A 9,449-nucleotide genomic window follows, 5' to 3' on the forward strand; every position below is an offset into this window, starting at 1 on the left:
GACTAACATTTTCTTTTTTTTTCACTTATATGTATACTTATGGCTGAAACCAACCATGTTGTATGGCAGAAATCAACACAACACTGTAAAGCAACTGTCCTTCAGTTAAAAATTAATTTTAAAAATTAATTTTTTTTTTAACAAAAACCAAATGGAGTATTCCATGTGCAGAGTGAAGGAGATGCAAAGCCCGTGTGTTAACACTACTCTCTGCAATAAGGTCTTGCATGTCCCACCACCAATCCTTTCCTGGGTGTTACCATTTTCACTAAGAACCCTTATTTCACTATCCAAGCCAACCAGCTAAAGAAAGCTAAATATGGAACAAACTCTGAGATGTTAATCACTTAATCCATTAAAGTTTGTATATTTGCTAGTTCATATATTAAAAGTAATATATGAACTCAAATCTCCAGAGACTATAATTGCTAATTTTTCCCTCTTGACTAGAGATTATATGAAAAACCTGACTATTAACAGCAGAGTCATCCTTAGAGTGCAACAAATTGGGCCATTTACCCTAGCCTCAAACTTGGGAAGCCCCTTGCAGCTGTTGTATGAACTAGAAAGGTGGTTTTGCAAAGAATCAGCACCAGGGCAAAAAAATTAAATTGGCAAATGCAATCAGCATCAGCACAAAATCTCCTCTCAAAGCCTTTTTTCATTATGACTAAAACAGTGTCACATTTGTCTTCCAAATTCCAATGTCTTGTGTACCAACCACTGAATTTTAAAGCTTTAACAGCATAAAATATAACAGGGGAAAAGTAAAACAGTAAGAAGCAGAGATGCGAGTTAGGACTGTGCTTAACATATCATTTAATAAAAGATGATTCATTCATTCAACAAATATTTATTCAGCACCTACTGAGATTGGAAATACAATTGTTAGCATTCTTCTACATCCCAACATATCCTATTTTTACCCCAGCCAGAAGCAGGGCAGATCACCCTTCAGGGCCCCCATCTATAAAATGAAGCTAATAACTACTCTTACAGAAATGTAATGGATTAAATGTGGCACACCAACCTTTAAAGTGTTCTGTGCTCAAACAAAATAATACAGCTTAAAGGTTGAAAGGTTTTCAGAACAGCATGATTAAAAAAAAAAAAAAAGCCTGAAAAGGTAAAGATATATAGTAGGCTAATGTTTATCCCTGGACAGGAAGGTGCCTTAAACATCTCTATATCCCTCAAGGTATCTGGCATACTGCCCTTCCTTTAACAAGGGTTCAGTAAATACACATGACTTTTTTTTTTTTTTCTTTCCTTCTCTCTCAGGTATGTTGTAGTGAAGTTATTTTAATAATCTGGCAAAGGAGAAAGAATGCATGAAAGGAACTAATACCCACGGCTGCCTATTACATACCAAGTACTGTGTTGGGCATCTCATCTATGTTATTTCATTTAATTTTCACAGCTACTTTGTTAGGTATTAATAACCACAAAACCGGGAGTGGATTTTCATTTTCCAAGAATCATATCAGAATAAATTCAAACTAAAAAAAAAAAAAAAGAGCAATGGACCTTATATTTGGCAGCATTTGCTCATTTCATGTTAAAGGGAAAGAATCAAGTGAACCCTCTAAGAGACTTTAAAAAAAACACTTTATGAACACACACACAAAAAGAACAGGAAAGAAAATGTATATAGAAAAATACAAATATCAAAATAATAAATTTTGTAAGTATTTCATCTTACAAGTAACTTTTTAAAATCCAACAAAAACCAACACGAGGGACCAGAATGGACAAAATAAAACAACTGGCAACCTTTCCTTGAGGTGAATCAGCAGTGTTCCCTCTACACCCTTCACAAGCATGGCACACTCCCATCAGGGTCACCTATACATCACCCCCAGTGATCCTCAAGGAGGGACATAGACTAGTGTCCTAAGAAAAGGATCAAAAATGTACACAAGGATTCACTTTAGAAGACACTTGGAAATTCCCTGGAGTCCAGTGGTTAGGACTCTGGGCTTTCACTGCCAAGGGCATGGGTTAGATCCCTGATTGGGGAACTAAGGTCTCACAAGCCTCAGGACATGACCAAAAAATAAAATTTAAATTAAAAAAAAAATTTAAGACATTGTTTGCCAGTATGTCTACAATAGAGAAAAAAGAGAAACCACATGAGGTATAGGGCACTATAGTTCTGCTTTAAAATGGCTGATCAGACACATGTTTGCCTTCCTTCCCACACTAAAACCCCCTGAAATAGGCAAAAGAAATATAAAAAATAAACTGAGAGCAACCCTGAGAATACAGGAGGTGCTCCCAGGAGATAGATCAGTGAGGAATTCCAAGGAGCTATGAAGCAGGCCAAGATTGGGACTAAGAAAATAAACAGCAGACAGATTCCTTACTGCTGAACCACCTGGGAAGCAAACAGTAAACCACGTAACTGAAGAGCTGTGAAACATGTGCCCACTTCCCGCCCTTTTTCAGCAGGATTGATGCCAGCACTTACACAGTCCTGGCTCTCCAAAATGATAGTTCAGACAAGGAATATTCCAGAGGAATATTGAGGCCAGAGAAGTAGGGGAAGGTATCAACTGACTGTAGCTTCCACGAGGAATAGGGAGCCCCAGCAGCCAGAGAGCTAGCAACCCACATACTCTACAGTGGATGCTGTCTTCCACACAAAGAAGATGGTATTAGCAAAGACATCATGTTTGAAACAGAATTTTATGGAGAAGTCTACATGCTGGAGAGCACCGTGTTTGAGGCAAACACAGAAAGGATGCCAGCTAGAGAGGTAGGCAGACAGAAACCATACCAAGGAAAGCCTGATAAGCCAGATAAAGAAATCAGATTTTCTCCAAACTTTCTCCTTCCATCAGCAACAGAGCACCACTGCAGGCTTTTCAAGCAGATGAGTTTTATGGTCAAAATCACATTTTAATGTCATACTAGCAACTGTAGATATTAGTAATATATCTGAGTTGGATAAGACTCAACTATCCACCTTAGGAGCCTGCATGGATGAAGGAACCATTAACAGAGATTTTTTTTTTCTTCTTAATTAAGGAGGAAGAGCAAGTTTCAGGAAACTATGCTGTACTTCATATTAGTGCCTATAGAAGAGTCAAGTGTAGATTTCCAGCAGGTTATTGAGTCTGAAAGCTTGTAGTGAAAAATCAGGAAAGAATTTAGAATTATATCTGCATGTAAGTAGAACTGAAACTCTGGGTATGATTGAGAGAGTGACCTAGGACAACACTTGACCAAGAAGTTAAACCCAGGTAACAGCAGTGTGTAAGGAGAAAGGAGATCAAGACAAAGTTACAGAGGACGGAAAGAAACGTAAGAGAAGGATATGGAGAACAAGGATGTAAAGGAAACACGCTGCTTCCAGGAGCTAGTGACTAATAGTGTCAGGTGCAACAGAAATGTCAAGTAAAATGAGGACTGAATGAATCCGTTAGATGCAACAAACAAGAGGCCATAGATGATCACAGTAAAAACTTTAATAATGTGAGAATGGGAAGTTAAGAGATCAAAAGCTGAAGTGTGAGAAGTGAATGAGGGATGGATAAATGATATATAGACCACCCAGATGTTTAGCTGGGAAGGGGAAAAGAGGTTAGTTAGCTAAGAAAAGAGTGGACAAGTGGTTCAGGGAAGGTTTTCTAGGATAAGAACCCTAAGAATAAGATAATGGGCAAAAAAAAAAAAAAAAAATCAAAAGGAAGACTCTAAGGATATAGCAAGGTTACTGAACCTCAGCACCACTGACATCTTGGACCAGGTCATCCTTTGCTGCCGGGCGCTGTGTACTGTGAAGCGTTTAGCATCATCCCTGACCTCTACTCACCAGATGCCAGTAACACACAGGCCACCACTCCAGTTGTAACAATCAAAAATGTTTCCAGACACTGTCCCCTGGGGGCAAAATCTGGACCAACTCTAGTTGTGAGCCACTGGGGTACAGGATGGGGAGGAAGAATGATGAAAAAAGACTGCCAAAGCAGCAGCACTGAAGTTGAAGGCGCCAGCCAAGGAACTGGCTTCAAACAGCAGCAGAAGCACCTCATCCTCAGAGACAGGGGAAAGGGCAGCTCTGGAGAGAAAGGGGCTGATAAATCTGCAGATGGTGCCAGAAACTGGAGAAAATCAGCCAGAAGGCCCTCAGTATTCTCAGCTGAGTGGAGATAAAGCTGTGTGCTGAGTATGCGTGGTGATGATTTAGTGGCAGGCTTGAGAACAGTGGTTAAGGTTTGTAAAAATTAACAGGGACCAGTCCTGGCAGGTCACCCCAGAGAAAACTAATACTCTGTTCTCTCCCTGAGAAGGTTAAAACGCACTTCCCCACAGAAATCACCCATCTGCTGATTATAATACCAAAGAGTTCACAAGTCTATACAAATTTCAATGCATCATGGAAAGACTAGACTCCTGAGGGTATCTGGGAAACGAACCCATTTTTTTAAATTAACATAGTTCCTATCAGATAACAGGAACTGTGTTCAACATAACTGACATCTAAATGAACTTTTCGTAAATTATCTGTTCAAGTTAGAGGATGCCTGTGGTGGTTGCAACTACTTCCTGGTTCTTAAAAGGATGAACTACTTTCTGACCTATAGCCAGGAACAGTTGAATAGAAAGGAGTGTCTGCAAAGACAAGAGCTTGTTAAATGAGATTCTTCACAGGACAACAGGACAAACACCTGCTCACTTCTACCCTCTAAACCAAGGACTGCAAACTCAATGAATATGATACCAGGAAACTGGAGACACCTCAATTCTGTGCATGAGAAAAAAGCTGGAAATGAAGCACCAACATAAAGCTATGAAATATCAAATGAAGGGCTGCCTTGGATAAATAAAAGAAAAGCTACACACAGCAACCCAGAGCTGGGTGTGAGAGTGAGCAAAGCAAAATGGAAAACCCAAGTCTTTCCTCTACCACAGATATGAAGTCCAAATGGACATCATTCTCCAGATGTCAGAAACCAATAATCTGAGAAGAGATCAAAAACTCTCCAGGAGCAGTGACCCCAAGAGTCACACCAAGACAAACAAAAAACTATCCAAAGGAGCATTCCACAATGCCCAAATTGTCAAATATTGTGAACCACACAAAGAAACAAGCAAAACTTGGAGGGGAAACAAATGGGAGATTTCATTCCTCAAGAACTACAGCTCAGAAAATAATCCAAAGGAAACAAACATAACTATATTTTTAAATGTTCAAAGAAAAGACAAGAAAAAGTCCTGATGAAAATTAAGAAGCAGATTTGAAAGAAAACACAGAAACTTTTACATTTAAAAATACAGTCAAATGTTTTCAGTGAAAATTCTCAATAAATGTATCAACCAGTAGACTGGACACAGCTAAACAGAAATTAGTGAATTGTACGGTTTTAGAAAAGGCAGAGGAACCAGAGATCAAATTGCCAATATCTGCTGGATCATTGAAAAAGCAAGACAGTTCCAGAAAAACATCTATTTCTGCTTTATTGACTATGCCAAAGCCTTTGACTGTGTGGATCACAATAAACTGTGGAAAATTCTGAGAGAGATGGGAATACCAGACCACCTGACCTGTCTCTTGAGAAACCTATATGCAGGTCAGGAAGCAACAGTTAGAACTGGACATGGAATAACAGACTGGTTCCAAATAGGAAAAGGAGTACGTCAAGGCTGTATATTGTCACCCTGCTTATTTAACTTATATGCAGAGTACATCATGAGAAATGCTGGGCTGGAAGAAGCACAAGCTGGAATGAAGATTGCCGGGAGAAATATCAATAACCTCAGATATGCAGATAACACCACCCTTATGGCAGAAAGTGAAGAGGAACTAAAAAGCCTCTTGATGAAAGTGAAAGAGGAGAGTGAAAAAGTTGGCTTAAAGCTCAACATTCAGAAAACGAAGATCATGGCATCTGGTCCCATCACTTCATGGGAAATAGATGGGGAAACAGTGGGAACAGTGTCAGACTTTATTTTGGGGGCCTCCAAAATCACTGCAGATGGTGACTGCAGCCATGAAATTAAAAGACGCTTACTCCTGGGAAGAAAAGTTACGACCAACCTAGACAGCATGTTGAAAAGCGGAGACATTACTTTGCAACAAAGGTCCGTCTAGTCAAAGCTATGGTTTTTCCAGTGGTCATGTATGGATGTGAGAGTTGGACTGTGAAGAAGGCTGAGCGCCTAAGAATTGATGCTTTTGAACTGTGGTGTTGGAAAAGACTCTTGAGAGTCCCTTGGACTGCAAGGAGATCCAACCAGTCCATTCTGAAGGAGATCAACCCTGGGATTTCTTTGGAAGGAATGATGCTGAAGCGGAAACTCCAGTACTTTGGCCACCTCATGCGAAGAGTTGACTCACTGGAAGAGACTCTGATGCTGGGAGGGATTGGGGGCAGGAGGAGAAGGGGACGACAGAGGATGAGATGGCTGGATGGCATCACTGACTGGATGAACACGAGTCTGAGTGAACTCCGGGAGTTGGTGATGGACAGGGAGGCCTGGTGTGCTGCGATTCACGGAGTTGCAAAGAGCCAGACACGACTGAGCGACTGAACTGAACTGAACTGAAACTTCTGTCTTCCACCCTGGAATAGGAAAGCTGGAAGAACATAGCTGCCTGCCCTCACAATAAAAAAGAGCTGCACTAATTTCAAAGTCATGACTTTCTTGAAACCCATCACAAAACAACCAACTGGCTCGAAATCTTCGGAGAGAGAGAAAGAGCCTGCAAGGAGAGAGGAGACAACCTTGTGCTCACTTGGGGTCGACTCCAGGTGGCCACTGACAAGAGGAATTCAACCAGTACAAACAGCAAAGTGACAAAAAGCCTGATGAGGCTTGCTGAAGGAACAGTGTGAAACCAATGGAGGCCACTGAAATTGGGGTGACCCCAGCCTTCTGCAAGGTCTTCCCCCACCAACCCCTCCCCCCAAGGAGCCCTTGGTGATGTCCCACTGTGCAGTGCCCACTGTGACGCAGACTTGGGGGAAGGGAAATGCAGCAGCACCTCAGGAACAACATGTCTACCCAGATCCTGCCCTCACACCTCCACTGGGGAAGAAAAACCTTCACTTGTGAAAGTAAGCTCCCTACATACGAATCTCAAGTTTCCTTCCTTCAAAGACGCGAACTTCCTTCAAAGATGGTGTTCCATCACCATCAGGCACGAGTGAAAGCCGCAGCTGCCCTCGGTCTCCCATTGCTGGCGATCCCTCAGCTCTGCCGTCTCCCACCTACTCTCCCTCCTCCTCTCCCTCCTCCAGGCAGGAACTCCTTCTGTGTGCACTCGATGCCAGCCTCTGTATCCCAGCTGCTGCACTGTACTACTGTGCTCTTCAAGACACTCTCCTGAAAGATTTTAAATATTTTCTTTACTTTTTGTGCTTGCTTGTTTTTTTGTGTGTGTGAAAAGTATTATAAACCTATTACAGTATGGTACTATGAAGCCGATTGTGTTAGCTGGGTACCCAGGCTAACTCTGTTGGACTTATGAACAAATTGGACTTACGAACATGCTCTCAGAATGTATGTAGGGGATTTTTGTCAGTGCTTCTGTCCTTAAAGCACTGGTTAAAACTTGCTGCAACTGAGGGAAGGGGTGGACACCCTGGGAGAAGGGCAGGACTATACACTGAGCCCACACAATAGCTAGGGGAAGGGCACGTCCTTGGGACAGTGCTGCAAGCCCAAGCCAGAGGTTTAACCAGAACAAAGGCCACATCCCACCACCACTCCCCACCTCTAAGCTAACCTACTTCCCATAACAGCAGAATACTACCAGCAGAGGGACCAGAGAAGATCAAGAGCACGTAAGGAGACCCAAGTCACAGTTCTGAAGTAAGATCTGACACTCAATAAAATAAAACCCCCACTCTAATCACAAACTAAGAATGTGAAGCCTGAAGTACAATAACAACCAAACTTAAAACAAGTTCAACTCCAAACTAGATCAACTCAAATCCCTGAACCAAAGGCCTCACACAAGGAAAGATGCGCCCGTTTACAGACATAAAAATTATGCACTTCAGCTCTTTTCCAGCTAGAAAAATGGAGGGTGCAGAAGAGAAGCGAAAAAAAGGTTCCTGCTGTGCCAAAACTCTTAAGAAAAAGCGAAAAAATTTCGCAGAGCTTAAGCACAAGCACCTGAGAAAGAAGTATGCCCAGAAGATGCTTTGAAAGGCAAGGAGGAAGCTTATTTATGAAAAAGCTGAGCGCCATCACAAGGAATACAAGCAGATGTACAGAACTGAGATTCGAATGGCTAGGATGACAAGAAAAGTCATCAACTTCTACACACCCGTGGAATCCAACTGGCATTTGTTATCAGGATCAGATGTATCAATGGTGTGAGCCCAAAGGTCCAGAAGGTGTGGCAGCTTCTTTGCCTCCATCAGATCTTCAGTGGCACCTGTGTGAAGCTCAACATGGCTTCAATTAACATGCTGAGGACTATGGAACCATATGTTGCATAGGAGGGGTACCCAAACCTGAAGTAAATGAATTGATCAACAAGCATGGTTATGACAAAAATCAACAAAAGTTAAATTGCGCTGACAGATAACGCACTGACTGTTCAATCTCGTGGTAAATATGGCATCATCTGCATGGAGGATCTGATTCACGAGATCCCATACTGTTGAAAATCATTTCAAAGAAGCAAACAACTTTCCATGGCCCTTCAAATCATCTTCTCCATGAGGTGGAATGAAGAAAAAGATCAACCATTTTGTAGAATGTAGAGATGCTGGCAATAGGGAAGGCCAGATCAATAGGCTATTATTAGAAGGATGAACTAAAGTATCTACTATGAGTATTTTTGTAATCTGGTCAGTTATTAAACAGTGATTGCTTTCAAACTGGAAAAAAAAAAACTGCAGCTCAGTCTCCACTGTTCTACAAAATAAGTCAGGCTTACAATTAAAAAAAAAAAAATCACAAGTCATAAGAAAAAGCAGAGGAAAAACAACACTCAGAATCTGATGTTGGAAATACCTAGAATCAAAGTTAAAATACTATGAGTAACATGTTTAGAGCTCTAACCCAAAAGGAGAACACGCAAAATTGGATTGGTAACTCAGCAGATAAATGGAAACTATACGAAAGAATAAAAGGAAAGTGCTAAAAATTAAAAATACAGTTGAGAGAAATAAAAAATGCCTTCAACGGGCTCATTAGTAAACTTAACTGAGCCAGGGAAAGAATCAGTGAAGTTGAAGGTAAGTCAGTAGAAACTACCCCAACCAAAACCACTGAGAGAAAAGAAAGTGAAGAACAGAACAAACAGGACTTTCAAGAAGTGTGCAACATAGGTTCTAATATAACTAGAATCAGAAAAAGAAGAAAGAATGGGACAAAAGAAATACTTGAAGAAACATGGCTGAAAATATTCCAAAGTTAAAATAAGATATGGAACACAAATCCCTAACACAATTCTCTTGCCAGGAGAGGTATCAAAAACCTAGATA

At 41.0% G+C, this 9,449-nt stretch overlaps 1 pseudogene; it reads left to right on the forward strand.

Moving 5' to 3' along the window:
- The first annotated feature begins 8,031 nt into the window (after positions 1-8,031).
- LOC128070324 (60S ribosomal protein L7-like) lies at positions 8,032-8,780 on the forward strand (annotated as a pseudogene).
- Positions 8,781-9,449: the final 669 nt, after the last annotated feature.

The sequence above is a fragment of the Budorcas taxicolor genome, chromosome X (assembly GCF_023091745.1).
Source record: "Budorcas taxicolor isolate Tak-1 chromosome X, Takin1.1, whole genome shotgun sequence".
Classification (NCBI taxonomy): domain Eukaryota; kingdom Metazoa; phylum Chordata; class Mammalia; order Artiodactyla; family Bovidae; genus Budorcas; species Budorcas taxicolor.